The following is an 18,721-nucleotide window of genomic DNA, read 5'->3' as shown; positions in this document are numbered from 1 at the left end:
GTGCTGTTCCAGTGCAGTCAATGTATGAGAAAATATTAAGCTATAAAAGATAAACCTGTTTATCAGAGGTACTTGACTACAAGAATCAGGAAGAAGACGCGCTTCAAGGCTTTAACAGGGACGCTTAGGCGCCAGACAGATGTCACACACCAGCCATCTACCAATAATTCTAAGCAATCCCTACTTCTCATTATAGGGCGTGATCAAATCTGCCATGCACTTATTTGTGGGCTATCCCCGATACTTCAATTGAACGCTAGAAATGACGCTGAGATTAAATGTGGTGACTGTCGTGACGTCGAGTCAGGCGTGCTTCATCTCGAATGCAGAGTGCAGTCAACTACATGCACAGCTGTCTAATCCAGAACGGGTGAGCGTGACATCTCTTCCGGTGGCCCTCTATCTCTCTTTCCTGTGGCCCACTGCAGCAGCCACGGGCATGCCACCTTTGCACCCTCTTAATCTTGCTCCCCTGCTTGTGACTCAGATTTCGTGTTGGTTTAAATCGTATTTTGTTTCTTTCCTTATATTACTGCACTGAGTGTGCAATTTTACAATAGCCAGCAGGGTTGGTAGTCGCAGAATTACTATTGTGGAGTTTGTTTTGGATAGGGTGACCAGACGTCCCTGTTTTCCCTGGGACAGTCCCAGGAATTTGTCCTCCATCCAGGGGTCGTAGCAGTTTTTAAATTGTATAAACCCCATCCTGGTATTGGAAGGGTGGGCCGGCACCCAATTTCAAAATCCCAAAATCGGGCCTGGTGCGACTCTTCGTGCGCGTGAATGGGGGTGTGAATGCTTTTTATGCCCCCATTACCGCCCCCTTACCCTCCCCGGCCACTCGTATCCAATGAGAGGAGTGTGCTCCCCTCCGCCCCCCAACAGACCTGTGACATAGAAGTAGGACTAATGCTTTATTTGTGTTTGCTTTAGTCCTACTTCTATGTCTATTGCCTGTCCCATATTTTTCTTTTTTTTATCTGGTCACCCTACTTTTGGAGGAGAAATCCAGCGCAAGCTGGCCCGGAAAGCCTAAATCCGTCAAAGGGTCATTTGAGCACACCTCGAAACCATCATGTAGCCATGTGCTAGAGTTTGAAATATTCTGTGTTGAACCTTCTCTCTAGTTTATTCACCCTTATTTACAGCCGCCTTTGACATTGCACTTAACAGTAAGCACGATTATTTAACATTGCAGGCTTCCTGGAGTATCTATCATGCACCCAAACGTTTCCAAACATCACCGCTTCCTATGGTGTCCACTAGTTTATCTCTTCCCCTGTTCGTTCTTATTTCTTACACCCATTTCTCGTCTTCCACTCCCTGTCCGTTCTTTCCTCACAGAAAGCGTCTGGAAATCCCAGGCAGGACCCAATACGCCACTTTTTGGAAATCTTAGGCACTCTGAGATTAATACAGTAATGAAATTGGAGCAATATAACAATCTTTTAATACAAAGAAAAAACAGAACACTTTTCCAAAATTAAAATTGAAAATTGTGTTAATTTTCCAGTGAGTTTGAAATGGTCAAATTCACCTTTCTGACACACAACCACGCCCAGCAGTTGTTATTAAAAAGGTTTCCATGTGCCCACGATCCATCACTTACCTTGCATGTGGGTCGAGTTTGGAGCACATTCACCGCTGTTTCAAGCCTATTACCTCAACTTTATCTGGCTGGCTGGTTGAGGGGCTCCTCACTGCTGATTTTTGGGTGAACTCGTGCTCTTGTCATTGGCTTGAAGGCTGAAAGACTCCCTCCTCCTCAGTCCTGTGTGGTGGCTTTGCTGTGGCATAAAGTACAACCAACAAAGCATCTCACAGCTGGATAACAATCATGTGACAAACATAGCATAACACAGCTCCCTGCACAGACACCCCGTTCTCTGCAAAGACCGTGCTCCAAGACAACATATTATCAGAATATCACGATTCCCCCCTCTTTCTTACACCGTGCATGGATTAGGAGGGTGAAATTGATCCAGCACGGTGCCTATTTTGATTCGATTGTCCTGCCCAATTGTGGGTAAACCTTTCTAACCTTGCATGTGTGGCATGAGGGGTAATATCCCAGTGGGTACCCTATTAGAGCACTTGGAATAGCATGATGCTCTCTGTGGTATGCTGTACATTTCGGGAACTACACCCTGTCCAAGCATTGCACCGTTTTTTTGAGTGGCGATTTGACCAGCGGTCAATGGGACAATTTGTTTACTCCATACGTGTGTTGTTCGTGCTTGAATGTATTTGTTGATTTGCCGACAGGGTACTTCATGTTGGGTATACGAAGGTGAGATATGAGCAAACTAGAGGGTCAGGATTACACCATAGGGACACTGAAGGTAGCCTATATGCATTATCATTGTGTTTTAACACCGAGCCTGTTGCATGCTGGGAAACTCATGTTTGAGCTTATCACAGTTCCGTGGAACGTCTTTTGGCCAAATCTGTTATATGGCTGCCAATGTTTTATCCATGTATTTGTTGTAATTTGATTTTATTGCATGATCACTTTTAACCTCATTGGTAATGTATTTATGATTATATGGCTCTCACGCCGAATTAAGCTATGTAACAACAACATTATCAGAATATGACATGATTCCCGGCTCTTTCTGAGTGCCAGTCTTGCAACATATCATAGAATGTGCCCTCGGATCCATAGCAGCCCGTCCAAAGGTTATATTCTACAAATAAACAACCCCTTCACACAATCTATCCACATCTGGCCTCCAGAATTGGTAGTCCTGAATTACTATTCGGTACTTTACCTAGTAGGATAATTGATGAGGTAATCCTGGGCACATCTCAAGTCCATCACGCAGCTCAACATTACCTGCTATTCCCCCTCTAAAATGTTTCACACAGATGGTCACCTCATTGCAGCTCTAGTCTCTGTAGCTCATTGATATATTGCCAAGAAGAAACTTCCTGAATGAAGTCCTTCCTTCCAGTGTCCACACTACAACAGCTGGCAAATCAGGACAGGACTGCGATGCATTCTGCACACTCGCCCGGTGTCCTACACTCACCTGGTGTCTGATTCTGACATCTACCAACACATCAGCTGGCAAATCAGGACATAATAGCACGAGAAAACCCCGGAAGGGGAAAGGAGTTCACATGGAAAAGTACTATATTAGTCAGAGTACTCAATTGTAAAAACTAGAGGCAAAGAAGAGGAGGAAGCTCAGACATAAATATTCACATTTTAATTTTTAATTTATTATCATAGTAAAATCGCATGATATATAAACATCTAAACATCAATGAAAAGGAAGAATTAATTTATGTATAAAATTGTTGTCAAATCTCATGCCTCGAGGCATGAGATTTGACAACAATTTTATACATAAATTAATTCTTCCTTTTCATTGATGTTTAGATGTTTATATATCATGCGATTTTACTATGATAATAAATTAAAAATTAAAATGTGAATATTTATGTCTGAGCTTCCTCCTCTTCTTTGCCTCTAGTTTTTACAATTGAGTACTCTGACTAATATAGTACTTTTCCATGTGAACTCCTTTCCCCTTCCGGGGTTTTCTCGTGCTATTTTGTTGTTTCCCAGTTCCATGGTTTAGGGGTTACCCATCCGTTGTGATACACGGCAAATCAGGACATGACTGCGCAGCATTCTGCACACTCGCCTGGTGTCTGATTCTCACATCTATCAACACAACTTCTGGCAAATCTGGACAGGACTGCGCGGCATTCTGCACACTCGCCTCGTGTCTGATTCTCACATTTACCAACACATCAGCTGGCAAATCTGGACAGGACTGAGAGGCATTGTCTTCCCATTTTATAAAATTGTTAAGAAAGTAAGCAAAGTATATTTTGTGAAAACAAACTCTCCGTTTGCCCCCTAGATCTGAAGGGACATCCTTTGCCTCGACGTAGGAGTAAACCAAATACACAAATAAGGGACATGGTTATCAATAGATACTCTCACAGATGGTTGCTTGAAGCTTCACTATTATATATCTATGTTACGGCATCATAAGCACAGAGCAAGCTGGAGCCCTCACACCTTTTTCCAAATCCCACTACATTTGGCCTTCGGCTTTAAGTTGCCACCTCATAAGTTAACTGAGAAGGGCAAGCAACAGCCAAACACCATTTTCCTTTATGTCAAGGAGCCAGGAACAGTTATAATTTACTTTGTTATTTCTGTCCCTCCCGTGGTCCTGTCATTTATTATGTGGGATACATTGACCCACTCAGCAGAATTCCCATCCATGACCAAGCTGCACTTCAGCACTTAATAGCAAAATGGCTGCACTGGCTCCTTTGAGCACCACTGCCTCTCCTCAAAACTGTGTTTTGCAGCTACAAAAGGATGTCTGCACTGTTTGCCAAGCACCTCTTGGGCAGGATGGAACAATGGGGCACACTGAGAAAGCCTACCAGTGTGTTTCTTACATGCACCCAAGAAAAGAATGGAAAAGCAGCACTGCTTTGCTGATAGCACAACATTTCCCCTGGAAACGGGGAAATACTTTACATTGAAATGATGCCGCTTTGATGCTATTTCCATCTGTTCAACATCACAATGCTTTTCGCAATGAGGCCCTGCCATGCCCACCCATATCCAGATTGTGCTCCAGCAGAAAACAGCATTATCCCTAAATGACGGGCCATGTCAGGCCAGAACTGGGGAAGCAGCGGAAGCTTTACTTTTAGCCACACGTGAAAACGCTTGACTTTTGAGTTACAAAATGCCAAAAATCAATGCTTCAAAGAAATCCTAGCTCTATAGGAATGTGTCAATTTCAGTGAAACTGTGCCTTGAAGAAATTGTGAATAAAAGAAACTGACTAGGGCTGCAAAACAATATTGTTTAAAAGAGACATCCCAGCAGCCTTTACCATGTGTCAAAATGGGCTTTTGCAAACCAAAAGGAAATGCCTGTGTCATGACCCAGAGAATGCGCCCCTTTTGGACTTCATGGTCCTTATCCCAACGGGCCTTGCACTCCTTGGTACTTCCAACATGGCCGTCTAGCGTGAAACACCCTCCTCAGTCTTCACGTCGGACGTAGCGTAATCTACAAATAGACCGCGCCCCCGCGCCCCCGCGCGTCTCAATGCTATTGCAAGTAGCGACTAGACATGTGCTCTGTAGTTCGCTGAACTGTTATCCTGGTTCCTGGACCTTCTAAATTCTATTCCCTTTCCCCTCTTCCTTCTTCCTTGCTTCCTGGACCCGTGTGCCATGCTTGCGCACCTTCTTCGTTTCCTGGATCCCCAGAGTATCTGAATCCCGGAACTCTGAACGCACGCTGGAGCTAGAAGAGGCTCGCGCGGGCTTATACAAGACCAGGTCCGTGCGTGAGAGGACACCGCCCAAGAAATCCTGCAACAATCGCTCTCAGGTGAGAAAAGGGGAATTCTGTGACAGTTTGAGACGCCAAACGACCGAAGTCGAAGTCGACATGGAAGCGGCCGTTCAGGATCTCATACATGGCATGCAAGAACTAACAACCGAGGTACCGAATTTAAAAGCGGAAAACGCTGCTCTCAAACAATTAGTTCTATCCCGTGATTCTGCCACAAAGGAAAGTGTATTGCTGGGCGGCATTGTTGACAAATACGATGGGTTGGCAAAAACCCTTTGTGGATTCCTTGATTCTTGTTTGGTTCACTTTACTTTTAAGCCCTACTACTTTTCAAATCTCAAGGCTAAGGTGGGCTTCATAATTTCACACCTTTCCGGAAATGCTCTAACCTGGGCTATACCCTTAGTCAATTCTGGAGATGCCCTCCTGGATGACTACGACGGTTTCATACAGGCCCTTAAAACCATTTTTGACCGCCCACAGCAGGTCTATAGTGCCCAGGAACGCCTGCTAGACTTTCAGCAGGGATCCCAGGATATGCTTACGTTTGTAACCCGATTCAAGCAATTGGCCAAGGAAGCTGACTGGTCTCCTGAAGCAAGTTTTACTCTTTTCAGAAGAGGACTGAATGAGGAGATCAAAGATGAGTTAGCCAGAGTGGCTCGCCCAAGCTCATCCAGGCTCTTATGGACCTTGCCATGCAAATAGATTTTCGTATCCAGAAAAGGAAGGCAGATAAGAAAAGATCCAAAGTAACCCCCCCGAAGATGTCCTTTGAGATGACCTCCAAAACGGACACAAACCCAGGGTCAGCTACTGAACCAGAACCTCTGCAGATAGGAGCCTTCCGTGGACCCATATCCCCGCAAGAGAGGATGAGAAGGAATCATACAGGGTTGTGCATGTATTGTGCCTCGGATAAACACCTGGTTAGAGAATGTCCTCTAGCCCCTCCTCAGAGTTTGGGAAATGCCAGCTCCCGATCCTAGATGGAGCAAGGCTCCGGGAGAGAGATGTTTGCTCCACGTCTATTCCATCCTTGAACTCTCCTGGACAAAACAGCCTAGTGATTCTACAGGCCTTCCTATCGCCATCCAAGAATAAGACCTACTCCATTTTGGCCCTGGTAGACTGCGGAGCTATGGGAGTATTCATTGATCAAGATTGGGTTTTAGTCACCACATTCCATACGAGACACGAAGTACCATGCAACCAGTGGAAGCGATCGATGATCAATGGAAGAACCCTCACTTCAGGATCCATAAGCCTGCAGATTAAAGAGATCCAACTTTCAATAAACCATAACCAAGAGGTGATCAGATTTGACATCATTAAGTTGGCTTATTACCCCATGGTACTGGAAATGCCCTGGTTACAGAAACATAATCCTTATATCAACTGGGCAGCAGGACCCTTGTTTCTCGGCTCCGAGTTTTGTACGTCTCACTGTCTATTCCTGGATTCCTCCATGACACCTTCCAAAGAACCATCAATAGTTCAGCAAGTACCACTCATGGTTTCCAATACCATACAGGTCCCAAAGGCCTATCAGGGTTATGCTGATGTGTTTTCAACTGCCATAGTTCAGGCTCTACACCCTCACAGACCTGAAGACTGCGCCATAGACACAGAGCCTTCAGCAGTGATTCCCTTTGGGAGGATGTTCATCCTATCCGAACCTGAAAAAAAGGCCCTCCGAGAATATTTGGATACCAACCTTGAAAATCGCACCATAAGACCATAAAAATCCCCAGCTGGAGCCTTGTTGTTCTTTGTTCCCAAGAAGGACACTAAGGAACTTAGACCTTGCCTCGATTATCGTGGATTAAATCAATGCACCCTCAAGGACCGTTACACCTTACCCTTGATCTCGGATATCCTGGAAGCGGTGAGAGGAGCTGTAATCTTCACAAAACTGGATCTCAGGGGTGCCTATCATCTGATTCATATCAGGGAAGGAGACAAATGGAAAACAGCCTTTAGAACACCCTTTGGACACTTTGAATATCTGGTCATGCCCTTTGGACTTGCTAATGCCCCCGCAGTCTTTCAAAGTTTCATGGATAGGGTGTTCTCTGACATGCTGTTCCTCTTCGTCATCGTCTACCTTGACGATATCTTGATCTACTCCAAGGACCTTCTAAAGCATGAAGAGCATGTAAAGGCAGTCTTACAACGACTACGTGAACACAGACTCCTAGCCAAACCCGAGAAATGCTTGTTTCACGTTACGTCTGTTCATTACCTAGGATTTGTCCTTAGCCCAGAAGGAATTGGTATGGATCATTCAAAGGTAAAGGCCATACTATCTTGGCTGGCTTCTGTGAAACAAGTTCAATCCTTCCTGGGGCTTGCCAATTTCTACCGGAAGTTCATACCCACCTTTTCTTAGATTGTTCAACCGATCATTGCTCTATTGAAGAAAGACACTCCCTTTCTCTGGTCTGCACCTCAAGACAAGGCATTCCAATGTTTAAAGACAGAGTTTACTGAAGCCCCCATCCTGGCCCAACCCGACATTAATCGGCCATTCCTAGTGGAGACGGATGCCTCTAACTACGCAATAGGAGCAGTGTTGAAGCAAGAATTTGAGGACAAATTGGAACACCCCATTGCTTACCTTTCACGAACTCTGACTCCCAGTGAGACACATTATTCTGTCTTGGAAAAGGAACTGTTAGACATCCGCCAAGCCTTCACAGAATGGCCACATCTACTCCTGGGAGCTAGACATGCAGTCCAGGTCCGAACGGACCATTGAAATCTTCAAGTTCTACAATCCTTGGAGTGTAGGAATAGTCGTCAGGCCTGTTGGGCCTTCTTCTTTGCCCAGTACCAGTTCCACATCAGTCATGTCCCTGGATCACAAAACATAATTGCTGACGCCTTATCTCGACGTCCTGACTACGAAACTATTGAAGATCGGGCCTATCCTAAAATGTTTCCCCACACGATTTTTGTAGCTCAAGCAGTCAGTCTTCTGGAAGAAGTTCGGATGCAAACCCAATCCTCTGAGCTCTGGAAGAATATTTCAAGGAAGAATCAATGGAATCTGAGAACCAAGGATGGATATTTGTTCAAGGATAATGCTCTAGTCATCCCCACACAGAAATTACAACAAAGGATAATAAACCTCTGCCACGATACCCTTCACTCCGGACATCGTGGCATCACCAACACCCTCCGTCTTACACAAAGACAATTTTGGTGGCCTAGAATGAAGACTGACGTACAACTGTACATCCGAGCCTGTTCTATCTGTAGTCAAAACAAACACGATAACAAGAGAACGGTGAGTCTCCTACTGCAACCTACACTACCACCAAGGCCATGGGAATTCATTGCTACAGACTTCATTGTGGAATTGTCACCTTCCAGGGGATACACGACTCTCATGGTCACCATTAACTTGTTCACTCATATGGCTCATTTTACACCCCTGTATAAACTACCATCCTCATCAGAACTCGCTGGAATCTTCCTGGAACACATTTTCCGCCTTCATGGACTTCCTTCCAAGATCATATCAGACCAAGGACCCTAATACGTCTCACAATTCTGGAAACATCTCTGTCGCAATCCAGGAATCCAACGCGCTCTCTCATCAGGGTATCATCCACAAACCAACGGAGCTACAGAACGTGTAAACCAGACCCTTGAACAATACCTTCGTTGTTTCGCCACCAAGCTGCAGGATGACTGGTCGCTCCTAATACCCGTGGCTGAATTTGCCTACAACAATTCCGATCACTCAGCAGTTAAGACCAGCCCCTTTTATTGCAGTCAAGGATTCCATCCATCAGTTTTACCCTCTGTTCTTCCATATCCCACACCAGTACCTACCATTGACTCCTGGATTGAAACACTCATCAACATACACAAGGAAGCCAAAGAACACTTAGAGAAGGCCAGAATACATAGTAGCAATATGGGGATACTAAAAGAAGACCAGGGCCTTCTTATGCAGTTGGTGATCAAGTCTGGTTGTCCTCGAAACTGCTACCCCGACATTTACGGCCAAACAAATTGGCCCCCCAGTACTATGGTCCATTTTCAATCAAAGAAATCATAAATCCAGTCTCATACCGGCTCAAGCTACCAGACTCCTGGAAGAAAATTCACCCAGTTTTTCACACTTCTTTATTAAAACCCTACATCCGATCCTCCCGGAAATCCTGCAGACCCACTCCTGTGGTGGTAGACGACCAACTGGAATATGAAGTGTCCCGAATATGCGACTCCAGGTATAAACGGGGTCAGCTTCAGTACATGGTTGAATGGAAAGGATATCCTCCTAGTGAAAGAACCTGGGAACCAATTTCTAATCTGAATACCCCTCGATTGCTCAGAAGATACCATCTCATACACCCAGGCAAACCTGGTGGAACAGGTTTTCGGAGGAGGCATGCTGTCATGACCCACAGAACGCGCCCCTTTTGGACTTCATGGTCCTTATCACAACGGGGCTTGCCCTCATTGGTACTTCCAACATGGCCGTCTAACGTGAAACGCCCTCCTCGGTCTTTCCGTCGGTTGTAGTGTAATCTACAAATAGACCGCGCCCCCGCAGCCCCGCGCGTCTCAATGCTATTGCAAGTAGCGACTAGACGTGTGCTCCATAGTTCGCTGAACTGTTATCCTGGTTCCTGGAATTTCTAAATTCTATTCCCTTTCCCCTCTTCCTTCTTCCTTGCTTCCTGGACCTGTGTGCCATGCTTGCGCACCTTCTTCGTTTCCTGGATCCCCGGAGTATCTGAATCCCGGAACTCTGAACGCATGCTGGAACCAGAAGAGGCTCGCGCGGGCTTATACAAGACCAGGTAAATGCGTAAGAAGACACCGCCCAAGAAATCCTGCAAGGATCGCTCTCAGGTGAGAAAGGGGGAATTCCGTGACAGCTAGTTTTAAAAGTACAATGTTGAAAAAAAACTTGTCCTTGCCTAGTAATGTAAAGGGGGTTTTGCTGGAAAACATATATGGGATGTTTTATTTACCAGGCTTGCTTCTGATTCAGAACAAAATAAAATAAAATGCAGAAATAATGGCACTGGCTACACTGGGGAAATCAGCCCAAGCAGGTTTTCTGCCATGGCTCAAGGGACATTTGGCTGACAACAGGAGTGGCCTAACCCCTGAAAGAAGGAGCTACAATAGATTCTAGGACACATGTGTGCTAATTGCTACCTTTGAAAACTTTGAATGGACCAAAAGCACTAAACATCCCATGCCCATCAGACTTTTGTCTGGGCAGAGGCCTCTTATAATAGAGATTCTGGGACACATGCATGTGAAATAGGAAATCACACGTCCTCACAACTTTCACTGGGAGCTTCAAAGCCAACTCAACAGCAGCCTTGTAAGCTATGCTCTTATTTGGAAGACAATGCTGACCATTTGTTTCAAAAGACTATTTTATTGATACACTTTTAAGACTTTTATCGCTGCAACAGGACTTTGCAGGAATGTAAAAACCTAACAGTTTAAATGTAATTTTTGTGATTTTTAAACAAGACATGGTAGCCTTCACTGCCATATTGGGAACAGAAATGGCAGAGAATTGGATTTTCTGAGGAAAGTGTGCATGATGCCACTTTGAAATTCAATACTTTCATGCCTTATGATAATCTATACCCATGTATAAAGTTATAGAATTTTAGGTCGAATATTTATTACTGAAAATGACGAAAAATTATTAGACGGACGCAACAATGTCTTACAAACTGGAGAGTTGGACTGTCATGCTCTGTGTTAAATATGTAATCTGCCTAGATAATTTGTAAAAATGCGACAATTGCGTAAATGTGTGATCTATGTGAAGAATGATTTTAGCTAAATTAACTGTGGGATGATCCTTTGCATTGTAAAGCCCACCTCATAAAGCTGATGTCATGTCCCTAAAAATCCAACCAGCTGACAGCAAGGTGGTAACAATCACCCCTGACCAATCCAGTTGTTTAGAGGCGTGCCCATCTAAACCTGCCCCACCATATAATCGTATGATGTCACCATGCCTTATAAATAAGGGAGGCACACAGGAGACTCTCTCCTGAATTACCAGTGCCTGCATATCCTGATATTCTACATCCATCTTGCCAGATTCCTGATTCCACTGCAAGGCCAAAGCATAGCTGACCCTATCCAGCAAGGCCTTGATCCCGAGATCCCACTAAAAACCCCAATAACAAAAGGGAAAAAATGTGGTACCATTTTGGGGAGCATCCTGTGCTCTTTTATCCGGATTTTTGCCCAATAACTGCATGCCCGCTGACCCCTGCCATCCAGCTGTACTTGCTATCCAGGGACCTGACAGTCCCAGCTTTTTTTCTGCTAGGAGAGTCCTCCGCTACCTGGTGACCCGAGCCTTTGAGTCCAGAGCCCAGATAACTGTTCCTAACCCCGAACTCCAAGAGCGGATTGTGAGTATTTCCCCCTCCCATAACAACACATAGCCTACCCCATCTTGATACTTTGTCTTTGTTCTACTCTCTAAGTAACCCTATCTATACCTTGATAACTTGTTTAAAACTGTTAGAATTCTCTGTGCACCCTGTCCTTGATTTTCTAGTGTTAGCGCAATTCTTTCATTCACCCCATCTTGTAACTCCTTAGCAATATTTGGAATAATTTAAATTGATTCCCACATAGATCTGAATCCAGGGTGAAAGGGTTAAGTTTCAAATTAACCTTGGATCGTACCGTGTCTTTCTTTAACAATCTAGTCTTAATTATCTAGTTTAAGTAAAACGTGCCCTTTCTCTTTCCAAACTGATTTCCTCTCTTTAACAGCTTTATTTTATCAAAACCAAATCTCCTTTTCTCTTGCAAATCTCACCCAGTTCTTCAACTATAGCCATCCTTTCACGTCTATATTATCCCTGTGAAGTGCCTCTATTCCCCAGCCCAAAAACCGCATTCCAATTCCGAGTATTCCACCCGTTTTTCTGAAGAACCGTTTTTGACATTTAAAATTGCAAAGTAGCAAAATGCAAATTTCCAACGTGTGATTCGGCTGCATCATGTTCTTACTTTCAAATTGCTTTTGAACTGTATGCCTTTTGTGATACCTTGCCTTATAGTTGCTAGTGATATGACATCCCTGATACTGTGATCAAACCTCATTATTTAACCACACATTTATTGAGTTATCTGTCAAAATCTGAGTGTCAGTTTTAGCAATTGCAAAGGGTTTTGCCCCCTATTTTGTAAGGGATGGTTGGATTTTGATTCTGTGTGCTGCCTATTATTCCCGACTCCCTGCTGCTTCTGTGGGTTGAGGGAACATTGGAGGGGGACACCTTAACTCGGGTGCTATCTATCCTAATTGAAAAAGTGCTCCTATTCATATGTGCTTTGGATATGTTCTTGTAGAAGGTTAACCAGTTCTATTTCAGTGGTTTACATTGTAATTATCACCCCATTGGTGATTGTGGCCTAATATTAAAATGTGTGTGAATTCTTTGAATTTTAAAAATAAATAAATATTGCATTCCCACCAACCAGCCTGGTTCATGGTCCATTGTGACCCAGGGTATTTGAAAAAGGGAGTGTGAGATGAGTTGTGTGCCAGCTCAATTTGAATTAGCAGAAAATAAAGAGAAAGCATTTCAGTTGCGCGCTACCTCCAAGGCTAAGGGCAAGGGTCCTGGTCCGGTGTGTGTCACCTGATTGAAATCCTTAACAGAATTGGGGGCTCGTAGCCAGAGATTGGGTTTGTGTTGCCACCCGTGGCAGTTTAACACAGCGGAGTAACCTTCAAGGTAGTGATACTTTGTGTGGTTTAAATACTGGGTTACACTGTAGAAGCGCCTCCCCAAAACAAATATCCTAAGTACCAGGCCTGTGCATAAAATTAAAACTAAATGAACCCCAAAATAGACAAAATTACCCTTACATAAATGAATTAATAAAGAGAGAACACACCCAAAATGACCAGAGTAGATCAATATGGCCAGGGATCACCTTCTGCACAAGTTATTTGTCAGAGGGGAATGGGCAGAGCAAGATGAAAATGTCTAGCTAGAAGAAATGATGCAGCAGGTCACCGCCATGGACATGGACACGTGGAAGGACGGTGGCCGATTACATCAAGCTTTGAGCGAGTTCTATATGACTCCAAAACTTCAAGAGGAGCAGATTAAAATTGTCAGAATCATGGCCTACATGTATCTCCATATGGGAGTGATGCAGGAAAAGCATGAGGAAAATATAACTCTTTCGCAAAAACAATCTGAACTCTTAACTACAATCCAGACTGAACTAAAATTAGCAGAACGAAAATTGCAAAAGAGCCAAGATTCTGAGGCAGAATCTTGAAATTACATTAAAAAAAATAAAAGAGGACTTGGCTCTCCAACAGCAGAATAATGTAGACCAAGAAGCCCAATTAGATGGATTAAAAGTAGAGTGTCAGGAAAAGGTTGACTCGCTGGAAGAGAGTCAACAGAAGCTGACTCAACAATTAACATATAACAGGGGCTGGTCAGGACAAATAACAATGCTGCAAGACCAGGTCAAAAAGTTGGAAGAGGAGAATAATAAATTCATTATTAACTCCACTCCCAAGAGCGCCAGAAATTAAATACCATCAAGCAACAAAGGGGTGGATGACCTGGCTGAACAGAGGGGCACCCTAAATCAGGACAAAAATGCCCTATGTCAGGAAGTGGGCAATTTAAAAACAGAGTTACAGGAAAGTGAGTTGAGCCTCCAGAAACGAAATGAACTCAAAACAGAATATGGAAAGTTACTGGAGCACACCAGAGGGGTAGAAGGCACTCTGGAAGAGAACACCCAAACTAAAAATACACAAACTCAGGAGGTGAGTCTCTTGCAACAAAATTTGGTTCAGTGTTCCCAAACTATATAGGCAGCACAAAGAGATAATGAGGCCCTCTGTGAGGAGAAAGAAGGGCTCCACAAGAAAGTGGCAGCTCAAGAGCTGGTCATAGAGGCCAGTAAAGCCCTGATCGCCGAGCAGCAGGCTCAGATCTTTGCCTATTATCAAGAGGTAGGGGCTGAGAAGGAAGAACTAGCGAGGTTGGAGAAAGAGTATCTGTCATGCGACGCATTCCTACCTGGCGTCTGTGGCCCCGATTTCGATTACGCCCTTCCTAATTCCTGTAACGTCTTTCACGTCACGTCCACTTAACGGTCTACTCTTTTTCAGTTTAAGCGAACATGGCGTTATATAAGCCACACCCTATCTTCTTTCTGTGCGTTGCAACCCTTTCCGGTCAGCTGTGCTTTCTTTTGCTGCAGCGGTTTGCTATACGCTGTATTCTGGCTCCGCTGAGGTTTCCTCTCTCTACTCCTCCTCGTCCTTTCTTTATTTTTCTTCTGATTCTTTGGAATATGAACCATCTTGTTTGCTTACAGTTTTTCAGTTTTTCTGTAGTAGGAGCTATTGAATTTCCTACACTTCCTGTTTCTTGTTTATTCTTTCCTCGCTTTCTATTTTTGAGATTTGCTGATTTCCGCTCAGTTCAACTGATACTACCTCCATCAGGATACCCACCTGCCATTGTGATTCCCCGGGGTTTTTGCCTACACCTGGCTTTTTTCCCCTTTCCGGTCCCTCCTGGGAGGGGGTCACGGTCAGGGCGTTTCTATCGCTCTCACTGTGGCTTCTTCTCGTGGGAAATATCCCCAACAAAGAAAAAAAGAAAAGGACTACAGAGCGCATCGAAGTCTCAGATCTATTGAAGAAGACTCTGATTCAACAGGTGAGGAGGTGGAGGAGGGAAGCGGGGATATTGACATCGAGATTGCTGACAGCTTGCAACGCCACCAAACGTCAAGAATGGCGACTCCTGAGCAAGTGCAAGAGTTAATAGCTGCGGTTCAAAATCTTTCTCTCGAAATGCAAAACATGAAAGCTGAAAATAACCTTTTGAAAGAAATGGTGACGGCACGCAAACCACCCACAACAGATCTACCTCCTATGTCTTTGTCCTCTGGGAAGTATGATGGGTCTCCTAAGACCCTAAAAGAATTCTTTGATGCTTGCAGGGTGTATTTTTCATTTAGAACTCGCACCTATGCTTCAGATCATGCCAAAGTCGGGTTTCTAATATCAAACATGACAGGGAATGCTCCTGCTTGGGCTACCCCTCTAGTTACAGGAACCGACCCAGTTCTCCAAAATTTCGATACCTTTGTGGATCTAGTAAAACGCACATTCGAGAGACCAGAAGTATCAATGGCAGCAGGGGAAGACCTGCTAGACATTCGCCAGGGCCAAGCCAATGTGTTGTCTTACATTTTCTCTTTCAAGTGACTGGCATTGGAGATTGGTTGGTCGGAGCAATCTCAATTTATATCATTTCGCCGAGGCCTCAGAGAGGAATTTAAAGATGAATTGGCTCATTTTCCTCGTCCTGCCTCATTACAGGATCTGATGACTGCCCCGCTTCAGATGGAATTCAGGATGCAAGAAAGACGGCAGGAGGGACACAAGACACGCCCCTCTTTTACAAGAACCTCCTCACCTCCTTCAGCTTCACTCAAACTTAATGACGAACCTATGCAAATCGGAGCTACTCGTCGGCCCCTGACCCCTGAAGAAAGGAAAAGGAGAAGGGAACTTGGCCTATGTGCTTATTGTGCTTTGGATCGTCATTCAGAACATGTACAGAACTGCGTCATAAACCGGCGGAAAACGCGAACCCTCGTACCTAAAAGGGTTGGGTTATCGAGGGCAATCTTCCAGTCCCAATGTGACTATGTCAATTGATTCTTCAGATCCCTCAGAAGATTCACATCTTATGGTATTAACAGAACAATTTACCATTCATGGCAATCAACTGGAGACTCTGACACTTTTAGATTGTGGTGCGGCAGGACATTTTGCTGATACACTCTGGGTGGACAAAGTTGGAGCAAAGCGAGTTGATCACAGACACGGGCAAAAGGTTGAGGGGGTGGATGGTACACCTTTGAGTTCTGGACTCATTGTACAGACAACTGAACCTCTGCCTTTCACCATTTTCAACATTCAGAACTCATCACTTCAACATTATCAGGGCAGCTCATTTTCCTCTGATCTTAGGGATCTCCTGGTTGCGTCAACATAATCCCAACATCGACTGGAAATCAAACAGTTTGCATTTCAATTCCAATTATTGCCAAACACATTGTTTCAAGCACACACCTTATCAGAAGGTAAAGATCAATCCCACCACTCTTCACACGACAATTGGAGTACACTCTCTGGACAAAGTCTTGGAGGACTATCAATCAGTATTTGCAGAAGCTGCTCCCATGTCGTTACCTCCTCATAAACCTGAGGACTGCACCATTGATTTGGCTCCCAACGCTCTCGGACCCTTTGGCAGGATGTTTGCATTATCAAAAACTGAAAAGGAAGTACTACGGAAATATTTGGACGATAACCTGTGTAATGGTCTCATTAGACCTTCAAAGTCCCCGGCAGGTGCTCTTTGTTCTTTATCCCCAAATGGGATTCCAAAGACCTCAGGCCATGCATTGATTATAGGGGACTTAACAAAGTAACTCTCAAGGACAGATACCCCATGCCGCTGATCCCAGACATCTTGGAATCCGTACAAGGAGCAACGGTTTTCTCAAAGTTGGATCTGCGTAACGCTTATCATTTACTCAGAGTATGTTCCGGTGATGAATGGAAAACTGCGTTCAGAACACCATTTGGCCTCTATGAATACTACGTGATGCCCTTCGGACTAGTTAATGCTCCCGCCATTTTCCAAAGGTTTATCGACCGTATCTTCTCAGATTTGTTATTTGTGTCTGTTGTTGTTTACCTTGACAACATACTGGTTTTCTCTCAGACCATGCCAGAACATCTACTACATCTCAAAGAAGTACTGGTGTGACTCAAAAGGCATAAACTATTAGTCAAAAGGGAAAAGTGTGTTTTTGGAGCTTCTTCTGTACCCTACTTGGGATTTATTCTTTCATCTCAAGGGATTCAAATGGACCAAAAGAAGGTCGATGCCATTCTACAATGGCCAGCTCCTTCATCTGTTAAGGAAATACAGCAATTCCTGGGCTTGGCAAATTTTTACAGGTGATTTATACCAGGGTTCTCAAACATCGTTCTACCCATCACCAGTTTACTAAAGAAGTCATCCACGCCTTTTTTTCTGGAACACTCAGGCTGAAGACAGCTTTCAACTCTTGAAGAAAAGTTTCTGTAGTGCTCCCATCCTACGCCAGCCAGATCAAAGGAAACCTTTTATCCTTGAGACCGATGCTTCAGCTGCAGCCATAGGAGCGGTTTTATTACAGGAACACGACAACACGGAACATCCAATAGCCTATCTGTCAAAAACTCTTACAACAAGCCAACGGAATTATTCTGTCATTGAAAGAGAACTCTTAGCCATGAAAAAGGCTTGCGAAGTTTAGAGGCATCTTCTACAGAGGAGTTGCCACCCCTTCACAATTTGAACTGATCACAAAAATGTACAGGTGTTATAGTCAATGGATTGCATAAACTCCAGACAAGCAAGATGGGCACATTTCTTTTCACAATACAATTTCCAGATTACTTACATCCCCGGAAGTCAGAATACCTTGGCTGATGCTCTATCCAGAAAGACACTTACCTCCCAGACAGCCTCTTCCTACCCTGAAAAACTGTTCCCAAGGAATCGAATAGTGGCTACCATCACCTCATTTTTTCAACAGATTAGAGAAGTTGCTTCCTCTGAACCGGAGCCCCATGGCATGACTGAACGAGATGGCCTGTTCTTCAAAGATAAAAAGATATGGGTACCATCCAAGACCCTCCAAAAAGACATCTTGTCTTGGTGCCATGATTACAAGACAGCAGGCCATAGAGGGCAAGCCAGTACCTTGGACTTGATAAGAAGAGCCTTCTTTTGGCAGGTTTTGCCTGAGGATGTTAAACAGTATGTCAGGACCTGCAAAGTCTGAATGTCAGTGCAAAAACAGTACCAAGAGGCCCCTTGGATTGTTGCAACAAGACACCATTCCTGATCGCCCGTGGAGTCATATATCCACAGATTTCATTGTGGACTTACCACCCTCAGAGGGACACACATGTATAATGGTGACTATCGATTCTCTCACCAAGATGGCCCATTTTTCTCCGCTCCCAGGTCTCCCAACTGCTGACAGCATGGCATTGGTTTTCATAAAAGACATTTTTAGACTCCATGGTCTCCCAGACAAAATCATATCTGACCGGGGGAGTCAATATGTCTCCAAATTTTGGAAATCGCTTTGTGCTGCTCTTAACATTCAGGGTGCTTTATCGTCTGGATTTCGTCCCCACACAAATGGCCAGACGGAACGCTTGAATACCACCTTGGAACAGTACTTACGCAGCTACACGAACTTGGAACAAGACAACTGGGTGGAACTGTTGCCAAC

The sequence above is a fragment of the Ambystoma mexicanum genome, chromosome 14 (assembly GCF_040938575.1).
Source record: "Ambystoma mexicanum isolate Mex_15411 chromosome 14, UKY_AmexF1_1, whole genome shotgun sequence".
Classification (NCBI taxonomy): Eukaryota; Metazoa; Chordata; class Amphibia; order Caudata; family Ambystomatidae; genus Ambystoma; species Ambystoma mexicanum.
This window is presented reverse-complemented; position numbering follows the sequence as displayed.